This window comes from Haliotis cracherodii, unplaced genomic scaffold (genome assembly GCF_022045235.1).
Source record: "Haliotis cracherodii isolate W230 unplaced genomic scaffold, xgHalCrac1.p SCAF_11, whole genome shotgun sequence".
Taxonomy (NCBI): domain Eukaryota; kingdom Metazoa; phylum Mollusca; class Gastropoda; order Lepetellida; family Haliotidae; genus Haliotis; species Haliotis cracherodii.
Genome location: NW_027266266.1, coordinates 10,463,950 through 10,476,420, shown reverse-complemented (window position 1 = coordinate 10,476,420; position 12,471 = coordinate 10,463,950). Strand labels below are relative to the sequence as shown.

The window sequence follows — 12,471 nt, the reverse complement described above, 5'->3', positions numbered from 1 at the left end:
TTAGTGTAGAAGGGTGGATATCGGGTACTTAGTGTATAGGGGTGGATATCGGGTACTTAGTGTAGAAGGGATGAATGTCGGGTACTTAGTGTAGAAGGGGTGGATATCGGGTACTTTGTGTAGAAGGGTGGATACCGGGTACTTTGTGTAGTAGGGTGGATATCGGGTACTTAGTGTAGAAGGGGTTGGCATCGGGAACTTGGTGTAGACGGGTTGGATATCGGGTGGTTAGTGTAGAAGAGGTTGACATCGAGTGCTTAATGTAGAAGGGTGGATATCGGGTACTTGGTGTAGAATGGGGTCGGTGTTGCTAATATTGGTAGATGGTCGGATTTAAGATACTTACGGGTAGAAGGAGTGGATTTCGTGGACGCTGTGAAGAAACATTTCAACAAGGTCTTTGCCTCTTGCTTCTTTGACAGTGTAACTGGAGACAGGAGCCTCGGGGGCATCGCTTGGCATGCATGCCCCTATCGGGAGGAATGTGTGTTTAGGGAGCTCTACAACAACAGCGCCATCTTCTTCCCGGAACTTGATTTTTGCTTCGTCGCACTCAGGGAGGGTTATTTCAAGAAATCCTTCATCATTGCGAGCAAATTTCATTGCAATCTTGTCAGAGAACTGTAAGTAAGAGCAGGCTATTGACAATGTGAGTGATGGTCACTGTTAAAGGACTGTTTGAAATACACTACCGGGCAGAGGAAGGTATACACCCATGTTTGATGTTGGCTCACAATATACCAACAACAAAATTTTATTCGATGGTGATGTATTTTATATGGGAATCATAGTTGTGTTTCGGACCTTAAGTTTGCAGTGTTTCGAAGACTTTATTCACCTTGTATTGTTTTGATAACGTATGTAATATTTCGGTTAAATCCAATTTTCAAATGTATACCTTCTTTAGTGAAAAAAATCTCTTTGGGGCTTCAGTTAGTAGAGTTAAAAGCTCTGTTTACCAATCATGGAAATAAGTATTTTCAAAGATCAAGGTTACTACTACCTGTAGTTTGAAAAGGAACGATATCAACAAGGAGAGAAGGTTATTTACATGAGAGAAGACACCTCTTTCAAAGTATATCTACCACTGTTTTAATCGTACAATACTTGTTTGTTTTAACCTCTGGCTAAACGTGCCACAATCGCCAGCAATTTGGGAAAGGTGTAAATCCTGCTAGGGAACGATGCAGGTAGCTGAGGTACCGTAAGTCCCCTTGGTTCCTAGTATGGTGATTTTAACCTTGTTGTGGGCGATCGGTAGCCCCACTTCTATATCGTGTCGTACCCCAATAATTAGATATTTTTCATGTTCCACAACTCGTTTCAAGTCTCTCTGATATATTGCTAGTTATGATACTTTCCTTCGTCGACAGTTTGTATGACTATTGTATAAATTGTTCAAGTCACATTATGGCTGAAATATTGCCAACATGACTTTAATTAAACTCACTCACTCACTCACACGAGAGAAGATAAAGCCAGATTGCACTGGTAAAGACCAATGGAACAATAGTGAGTGAGTGAGTATGGTTTTACGCCGCTTTTAGCAATATTCCAGCAATATCACGGCGGGGGACACCAGAAATGAGCTTCACACATTGTACCCATGTCGGGAATCGAACCTGGGTCTTCGGCGTGGCCAGCGAACGCTTTAACCACTAGGCTACCCGACCGCCCCCAATGGAACAATAATTGACATTAACATTATGTAAATAAGATGATGAAAAGAAGAAACCGCGTTTAACATCTATAAAAACTATAATAATACAAACGAAACTTTAATGCACATTTCTAATTTAGTTTGTGTTCATGCCAGAGAGAAAAATGACATATTTTATCATTGCACCAATTTACCTATGAATCATATTGCATATGTATTTTCGAACATGCTTTTGTTCTTTAATATTGAAAAACAACCCACTATAATGTTTTGAATTGATTAAATTAGGACAAATTCAATATGAAAGTCTGTGTTATTTGCAGTTATGGTGATCGTTGTGGTTATTGTTATACCCAATTGAATATCGGAAGAAGTTTGAACATGAGAGAAAAATGCGTCTTTCTTTGTTACTACAATACGCATCAACACGGTCTGAGTGAGTGAGTGAGTGAGTGAGTGAGTGAGTTTTGAAAACCCACAGTGATGTACGTCATAGAAGACTACTACACCATTGGCATTCTAGGTAGGTTGCAACCGGGAATCGAACCCACGGTCATAGGATCATAGAACGCCTAAGGGACGCAACTCTGCAGCGCCTCAGACGACTTATTGTAAGCGGCGTTAAAAACCAATTCACTAACTCGCTTACTCCAAAACAGGCAGTTTAACGCCGCTCTCAGCAATATTCCAACTATATGATTGCGGTCTGTAAATAATCAGTGATTGATATCATGAGCATCGACCCACGCAATTTGGATACGATGACATGCATCAACCAAGTCAGACAGCCTGACCACCCGATCCCGTTAGTCGCCTCTTAGGACAAGCATGGGTTACTAAAGACCAATTCTAACCCGGATTTTCACAGGTAGTCTTAACGTGTACAAAACACACATCATTTTCCATACCTCTGTTCCATTTTCATTAATTTCCAGATAGGTCAGCTGATTTTCCTTGACAATGGTAATGTTTAGCATTTCAAGCTTTGTGTACGCTCTCAAGTCATAGGTTTCGTCGGTGCTGGCGCCGTTGATGATGATGGAGCAGCCGGACTCTGTCTCCGTCTCCACGATGCGGTGTTCACACGGCAGCAGCAAGAGGTAGAAGGGATGACCCCCCATTGGCTGGATCTGGGGGTCCCCGTACTCGATGCACAGGTGGTGCTTGTCTGAATTGAAGTATTCGGGTGTCAGTAGGCATATATAGACGCCGACAGTGTTGGGTGTTTGTCAATAGTGTGGGCTGTGTGGCAATGGTGTGGGATATATATGTCAATAGCGTGGGATCACTCGATGAGAGAAACATGATAATAAACTCGAAACATGAAATATCCTCTGTGCGTCAATAGTGTGGGATGTGTGTGTCAAAAGCGTTGGATGCATATGTCAATGTTGTGGTGATGCATTTGTCAATGGTGTGGTGATGTATATGTCAGTGGTTAGGGATGTGTATTAGTGTGGGATGTGTGAGTCACTAGTGTGGGCTGTGTGTCAATGTGGGATGTATATCAGCAGTGTTGGTATGCATGTTAATAGTGTGGGATGTATATCAGCAGTGTGGGTATGCATGTTAATAGTGTGGGATGTATATCATCAGTGTGGGTATGCATGTTAATAGAGTGGGATGTATATCATCAGTGTAGGTATGCATGTTAATAGTGTGGGATGTATATATCAGCAGTGTGGGTATGCATGTTAATAGTGTGGGATGTATATCAGCAGTGTGGGTATGCATGTTAATAGTGTGGGATGTATATCAGTCGTGTGGGTATGCATGTTAATAGTGTGGGATGTATATCATCAGTGTGGGTATGCATGTTAATAGTGTGGAATGTATATCAGCAGTGTGGGTATGCATGTTAATAGTGTGGGATGTATATCAGCAGTGTGGGTATGCATGTTAATAGTGTGGGATGTATATCATCAGTGTAGGTATGCATGTTAATAGTGTGGGATGTATATATCAGCAGTGTGGGTATGCATGTTAATAGTGTGGGATGTATATCAGCAGTGTGGGTATGCATGTTAATAGTGTGGGATGTATATCAGTCGTGTGGGTATGCATGTTAATAGTGTGGGATGTATATCATCAGTGTGGGTATGCATGTTAATAGTGTGGGATGTATATCATCAGTGTTGGTATGCATGTTAATAGTGTGGGATGTATATCAGCAGTGTGGGTATGCATGTTAATAGTGTGGGATGTATATCAGCAGTGTGGGTATGCATGTTAATAGTGTGGGATGTATATCAGGAGTGTGGGTATGCATGTTAATAGTTTGGGATGTTATCTACGGTGTGGGTATGCATGTTAATAGTTTGGGATGTTATCTACGGTGTGGGGAATGCATGTTAATAGTGTGGGATGTTATCTACAGTGTGGGTATTCATGTCAATAGTGTGGGATGTATATCAGCAGTGTGGGTATGCATGTTAATAGTGTGGGATGTATATCAGCAGTGTGGGTATGCATGTTAATAGTGTGGGATGTTATCTACAGTGTGGGTATTCATGTTAATAGTGTGGGATGTATATCAGCAGTGTGGGTATGCATGTTAATAGTGTGGGATGTATATCAGCAGTGTTGGTATGCATTTTAATAGTGTGGGATGTATATCATCAGTGTTGGTATGCATGTTAATAGTGTGGGATGTATATCAGTCGTGTGGGTATGCATGTTAATAGTGTGGGATGTATATCAGGAGTGTGGGTATTCATGTTAATAGTGTGGGATGTATATCATCAGTGTGGGTATGCATGTTAATAGTGTGGGATGTATATCAGCAGTGTGGGTATGCATGTTAATAGTGTGGGATGTATATCATCAGTGTGGGTATGCATGTTAATAGTGTGGGATGTATATCAGCAGTGTGGGTATACATGTTAATAGTGTTGGATGTATATCATCAGTGTGGGTATGCATGTTAATAGTGTGGGATGTATATCATCAGTGTTGGTATGCATGTTAATAGTGTGGGATGTATATCAGGAGTGTGGGTATGCATGTTAATAGTTTGGGATGTTATCTACGGTGTGGGGAATGCATGTTAATAGTGTGGGATGTTATCTACAGTGTGGGTATTCATGTTAATAGTGTGTGATGTTATCTACAGTGTGGGTATGCATGTTAATAGTGTGTGATGTTATCTACAGTGTGGGTATTCATGTTAATAGTGTGGGATGTATATCAGCAGTGTGGGTATGCATGTTGATAGTGTGGGATGTTATCTACAGTGTGGGTATTCATGTTAATAGTGTGTGATGTTATCTACAGTGTGGGTATGCATGTTAATAGTGTGTGATGTTATCTACAGTGTGGGTATGCATGTTAATAGTGTGGGATGTTATCTACAGTGTGGGGGTATGTGTCCGTTGTGTTGAACGTGTGTCAATAGGGTGGGAATGAATGTTTATAGTGTGTGAATTCGTGTCAGTGATGTTAGAGGATGGAGAACAATATGAGATAATTATGTGTCATTGGTATGATATGCATGTCAGTTATACGAGATTTATGTCAATCTATTGGGGACGTATCTCAACAGTGTGTGGATGTGTGTTAATGGTGTGTGGACTTTCCCAATAGTGTGAAGTGTTGGTCGGTAGTGTTGCAGCGTGTGGATGTGTGTTAATGGTGTGTGGACTTTCCCAATAGTGTGAAGTGTTGGTCGGTAGTGTTGCAGCGTGTTGATGTGTGTTAATGGTGTGTGGACTTTCCCAATAGTGTGAAGTGTTGGTCGGTAGTGTTGCAGCGTGTTGATGTGTGTTAATGGTGTGTGTGGACTTTCCCAACAGTGTGAAGTGTTGGTCGGTAGTGTTGCAGCGTGTTGATGTGTGTTAATGGTGTGTGGACTTTCCCAATAGTGTGAAGTGTTGGTAGGTAGTGTTGCAGTGTGTGGACGTGTGTTAATGGTGTGTGGACTTTCCCAATAGTGTGAAGTGTTGTGTTGCAGTGTGTGTCCGTGGGGCAGGATGGGGATGTGGGGATGTATGTCGATCGTGTACGTCAACATAAATTCGCTCCTACCTGGGTCGACACAGGTGAACCGTGGATCGCCGATATAGTTTTCTTTGCAATCACATGTCAAGTTTCCACAGATTGCCTCCGCTGTACATGAGATGCCATTACAAGTTTCGTCTGAAAGCAAGTAAACAACATAACATACACCGAGATCCTGAAGTTGTTTAACGCCACACTCATCACCTTAAATTATCACCTGGAAAGACTGTGACAAAGTTGGAATGGATGGACCAGGAAAGCTTTGCTAAACAGTGCAATTCATATTTATTTCATGAGCTTGCTAATTCGACAGTGATACAGCTGTTTCTACATTAGAGAAAAACATTTTGATGAATGTTGATGATTTGAATGTAGCGGAACTCGCCGCCATATTCGAGCGTACATGGTGAACTCAAAGTCAGGTGCAGCATTCGGCTGAGCTGCATTTAATGCACTCATTTATGTGTGGTGGTCAAGGAAATTGACATATACGAAGTTGCAAATGTGTCCTTTATCATTAATTTGAAATGTACTTCATACACATACTGAATATCATCTGTTATGGATTTCTATAAATAATGACAATAGCAATAGTTTGTTTGTTTGTTGTTTTACGCTGCACTCAGCAATATTCCAGCTATATGACGGCGGTCCGTAAATAATCTGGGCCAGACAATCCAGTGATTAACATCATGAGCATCGAGCCACGCAAATGAGATACGATGACATGTATCCACCAAGTCGGCGAGGGTGACCACCCGATCCCGTTAGTCGCATCTTGCGACAAGCAGAGTCTCTTTTAACGGCAAGCATGGGTTGCTGAAGACCTACTCTACCCCGGATCTTCACGGGTCGGTAGCTAACTGTACATCAGCACGGTGTTCATTTGTGACTGCTGAAGCAGCAGGAGGCATCGATTGGGATGAACATGATACATGTAAGAGGATGCTCCACGTCAATGTGTCCACTGGGAATTATTTATTGAATTTCACATAATTCCGAAATTGAAACGAAATAGGTATAAAGTGTCAGCACAGGTGTTAGTAATCGATTGTTTTAGTTGAAAACTGTTCAACTGTCCATTGTGTAGACGATTCGGGTTAGAACTGGTCTTCAGCAACCCATGCGTGGTCACTAACTTGATCGGGTAGTCAGGCTCGCTGACCTGGTTGATACATGTCATCTTATTCCAAATGCGTATATCGATGATTATGATGTCAATCGATGGATTTTTGGTCCAGCCTCGAATATATACAGACCGACGTCATATAGCTGGGATATTGCTGAGTGGGATTTTGAACAACAAACAAAACACCAACAACATTCTTTAACAGCATAAGCCTACTTATTAGACCTTATGTATATATTGCGGGGCGGTCGGGTAGCCTAGTGGTTAAAGCGTTCGCTCGTCACGCAGAAGACCCGGGTTCGATTCCCGACATGGGTACAATGTGTGAAGCCCATTTCTGGTGTCCTCCGCCGTGATATTGCTGGAATATTGCTAAAATCGGCGTAAAACCAAACTCACTAACTCACTCACTCACTCACATATGTATATATTGCAATTCGTGCAAGCAAAATGATGCCCGACTCGAGCTGATACATATTGTTGACGGATGTCAGCCCTTGCTGTCAAGGAAACGTCTAGATGAAGCAATTGTTCAATTAATTATGTACACCTCAACAGTGCCATACAAACGGTATCCCTGTCTTCACTGATGGTAGTCATCCGCAGAGCACGTGTTACATGTCTCGGGTTCCTTGAAGCATATTCTGCATACCCAAATATTCAATGAAGGGATATGGTTTCAGGTGAGGTGAGGTGAAATGGTGTTTAACGTCGCATCCAAGATTATTGCACTTATATAGCGACGTGCACGCACGTGTATGTGTGTGGCTGCTTATACTAGTCCGGACTGATGCCGATTTATAATGCTAGCACACTGAGATATCATGCCGCAGTTTGGATACCCCACTCAGACACAGTATACTGACTCCTTGTTTTAGCCCTTTAATGCCGAGCGCCAGACAGGGTAACAACAAGTGCCATCTTTTAACGTCTTTTAGTATGACGCGACCGGGGATCGAACCCCGGACATTCCGCTCTCCGGGCGGACGCTCTACCACTAGACCACGGAGGCGGTCGGATATGGTTTCAGAAGCACCGGCTCTATATGGGAGGGGGTGGGAGACGGGGGGCGGGGCACAGGTGGCCCAGTCGTCTAAGGCGCCGCGATTCGCTGTGCAGAGTTGCGTCCCTTGGGCACGCCAGAAACCTATGATTGTTGGTTCGAATCCCCGTTCGCCCCGATTATGTTTCTAGGTTTGTCAGCACCATTCCCGTGCTCGTGGGTTACACGCCTGGGACCTGCATCACTTCGGGCTTTCCTCCCACTTTAAACTGACACGCCGTGATATAACTGGTATAATGTTAAAAGCGGCGTTAAACCCAACTCACTCACTCACTCTAGTGATGGTATAGGTCCTCAGAAGTACATGACATAAACCCCTACCTTGAAAGATGGTATCGTTATCAGAATTATGTGTCATACCTACCTTGATTAATGACTTAACCCGATAAAACATACAACATATCCGTACATTGAACACTGAGTCGGTTCCCAGGGCGCCAGTCACATAACTCTACATTTATTGATAGTACGGCTTCTAAGAGCACATGCCAAATCTCCCAGCCTTTAATGATAGCACGGTTCCATTGAGAACTTGCCACATATCCCTGTATTACCTAATTGTACGGTTCCCAAGAGCCGTTGCCCCATATTCCCACCTTCAGTGATAGTTCGGTTCCTTTAAGAACATGCCACATATCTCTGTATTACATAATTGTACGGTTCCCAAGAGCCCTTGTCCCATATTCCCACCTTCAGTGATAGTTCGGTTCCTTTAAGAACATGCCTCATATCTCTGTATTACATAATTGTACGGTTCCCAAGAGCCCTTGTCCCATATTCCCACCTTCAGTGATAGTTCGGTTCCATTGAGAACATGCCACATATCTCTGTATAACATAATTGTACGGTTCCCAAGAGCCCTTGTCCCATATTCCCACCTTCAGTGATAGTTCGGTTCCATTGAGAACATGCCACATATCTCTGTATAACATAATTGTACGGTTCCCAAGAGCCCTTGTCCCATATTCCCACCTTCAGTGATAGTTCGGTTCCATTGAGAACATGCCACATATCTCTGTATTACATAATTGTACGGTTCCCAAGAGCCCTTGTCCCATATTCCCACCTTCAGTGATAGTTCGGTTCCATTGAGAACATGCCACATATCCCTGTATTACGTAATTGTACGGTTCCCAAGAGCACGTGTCCCATATTCCCACCTTCAGTGATAGTTCGGTTCCATTGAGAACATGCCACATATCTCTGTATAACATAATTGTACGGTTCCCAAGAGCACTTATCCCATATTCCCACCTTCAGTGATAGTTCGGTTCCATTGAGAACATGCCACATATCTCTGTATAACATAATTGTACGGTTCCCAAGAGCCCTTGTCCCATATTCCTACCTTTAATGATAGTACAGCTTCCTTGATCGCATGTTATAAATACTTTCCTGCAATAAAGGTGACGGGTCGAAGAAGTAGGTGCACATATCTTTCTTCAATGGTAACAGGGCAATGAACAACATGTCATATATTTCCACAATGAACGTGCTCGTGCTCGTTAGCACATGTCTGCAATTTCCTTTTTTGACCTGTATCATATGTTCATAAGTTTTCAGGTGGACAGTTGACTTGCCTTTGCATGTGTTTGTGACTGGTGCCAGTCATACATACATACATACATACATACATACATACATACATACATACATACATCAGACAGACAGACAGACAGACAGACAGACAGACAGACAGACAGACATACATACATACATACATCCGACTCTTTCGTCCCGTTCTCAGTGAACTAATGTTTGAATCTGGCGGTTACTGACCACGTCACTTGAAACAGCCGCCTTCTCCTTGACATATTTGCTCCGGTTCGTTAAAGTCTGATTAATGCAGTTCTTCTCGCCTTTTCACTTTTTTTATCCAACACAACGTTGACTGGCTGCTGATTTTGTGGGCGAGTCAAGTTATGTGCATAAATTAGACAATCACCTGATTCATGTCACGCCACGGTATGTATTCCTACGCCTGGAATGTTTATAAATCTCGTTATATTGTTCTGCTTCGATTTCTGTAACTGTTTTTGTCTTAAACTATTGTAGGTAACACATGTTTTCGTTGATGATGTTTTTGAATGACGATAACGGTGGTAAATTCCCTACCTTAAATGATGATAACGGTGGTAATTTCCTTACTTGAATGAAGATAACAGTTGTAAATTTCCTACCTTGAATGGTGATAGCGGTGGTAAATTCCCTACTTTAAAATGATGATAACGGTGGTAATTTCCTTACTTGAATGATGATAACGGTGGTAAATTCCTTACTTGAATGATGATAATAGTTGTAAATTCCATAATTTGAATGATCATAATGGTGGGAAATTCCCTACCTTAAATGATGATAACGGTGGTAAATTCCTTACTTGAATGATGATAACGGTGGTAAATTCCTTACTTGAATGATGATAATAGTTGTAAATTCCATAATTTGAATGATCATAATGGTGGGAAATTCCCTACCTTAAATGATGATAACGGTGGTAAATTCCTTACTTGAATGATGATAACGGTGGTAAATTCCTTACTTGAATGATGATAATAGTTGTAAATTCCATAATTTGAATGATCATAATGGTGGGAAATTCCCTACCTTAAATGATGATAACGGTGGTAAATTCCTTACTTGAATGATGATAACGGTGGTAAATTCCTTACTTGAATGATGATAATAGTTGTAAATTCCATAATTTGAATGATGATAACGGTGGTAAATTCCCTACCTTGAATGATGACAACGGTGGTAAATTCCTTACTTGAATGATGATAATAGTTGTAAATTCCATACTTTGAATGATGATAACTGTGGTAAATTCCCTACCTTGAATGATGACAACGGTTGTAAGTTCCTTACTTGAATGATGATAATAGTTGTAAATTCCCTAATTTGAATGATGATAACGGTGGTAAATTCCTCACTTGAATAGTGATAATGGTTGTAAATTCCTTACTTGAATGGTGGTAGTAGTGGTATATTCCCTACCTTGAATGATGGTAGTGATGGTAAATTCCCTACCTTGAAAAATGATAACTGTTGTGAATTATCTACTTTGAATGATTATACTGGTGATAAATTCCTACCAAGTATAATTATACTAATAAATTGCATTCCTTAAATGGTTTTAACGGTGGTAAATTCCCTTCCTTAAATAGTGTTAACTGTTGTAATATAAACATTGAATGATGGTAATGGTGGTATACACCCTACTTTAAATGATGGTACAGGTTTTAAATTCCCTGCACTGGACGACTGTAATAGCGGTACATTCCATAAATGAATTATGATGATGATGATGGTGGTATATTCCTTACTTTGAATGATGGTAATGGTGTAAAATTCTCTTCCTTGAATGGTTTCAACGGAGGTAAATTCCTTATCTTGAATGATAGTAACGGAGGTAAATTCCATACCTTGAATGGTTTTAACGGAGGTAAATTCCTTATCTTGAATGATAGTAACGGAGGTAAATTCCATACCTTGAATGGTTTTAACGGAGGTAAATTCCTTATCTTGAATGATAGTAACGGAGGTAAATTCCATACCTTGAATGGTTTTAACGGAGGTAAATTCCATACCTTGAATGGTTTTAAACGGAGGTAAATTCCTTATCTTGAATGATAGTAACGGAGGTAAATTCCATACCTTGAATGGTTTTAACGGAGGTAAATTCCTTATCTTGAATGATAGTAACGGAGCTAAATTCCATACCTTGAATGGTTTTAACGGAGGTAAATTCCTTATCTTGAATGATAGTAACGGAGGTAAATTCCATACCTTGAATGGTTTTAACGGAGGTAAATGCCTTATCTTGAATGATAGTAACGGAGGTAAATTCCATACCTTGAATGGTTTTAACGGAGGTAAATTCCTTATCTTGAATGATAGTAACGGAGGTATATTCCATACCTTGAATGGTTTAAACGGAGGTAAATTCCTTACCTTGAATGATGGCAAGGGAGGTAAATTCCTTACCTTGAATGATCTTTATGGTCGTAAATTCCTTCAGATGGGGCAGCGCTGTTGGCTCGTCTGAAGTCAGGTGGAGTACGAATGTTTCATCCTGTTCAAACCCCTGTCAAATATCAACCGTGGACGCTTTAGGATATCGCGCCAAACGGAATGCACTTATAAATATCAACGTAAATATCAATATCAATGTTCCGACCATAAACCCATGAAAGAGAGATCTATCTCTATGACATTTTCATTGTGTGTGTGTGTGTGTGTGTGTGTGTGGGTGGGTGGGGGGTGGGGGGTGGGGGTGGGGGGGGGGGGGGGGGGGGGGGGGGGGATGGAGGAAACTACTTGAAAAATAATTGTACTTCAGGTTTTACGAATGAATGAGTGAGTGAGTGGGTGGGTGGTATTTGGGTGAGTGAGTGAGTGAGAGAGTTAGTGAGTGAGTGACCTGAAACGACTAAGGTACAGTACGGCTCTCCGACTACTTGGCCACTAGTACCTCGACAATACTCAACAGTTCCCATGTACGTTGCAAAGATGGATCAAAATAATGTCCTACTTGTATAATCTATTTGGATTTTCTCTCATACAATACTTTTAAATTTTATCACATTCCAATAAAACGAAATGTCTTATATTTTAAAGAAAATC

At 41.2% G+C, this 12,471-nt stretch overlaps 1 pseudogene; it reads right to left on the bottom strand.

Annotated features, from left to right (window-relative positions):
* LOC139454825 (uncharacterized) overlaps window positions 1-12,471 on the bottom strand; it is a 47,926-nt pseudogene that overhangs the window by 2,065 nt on the left and 33,390 nt on the right.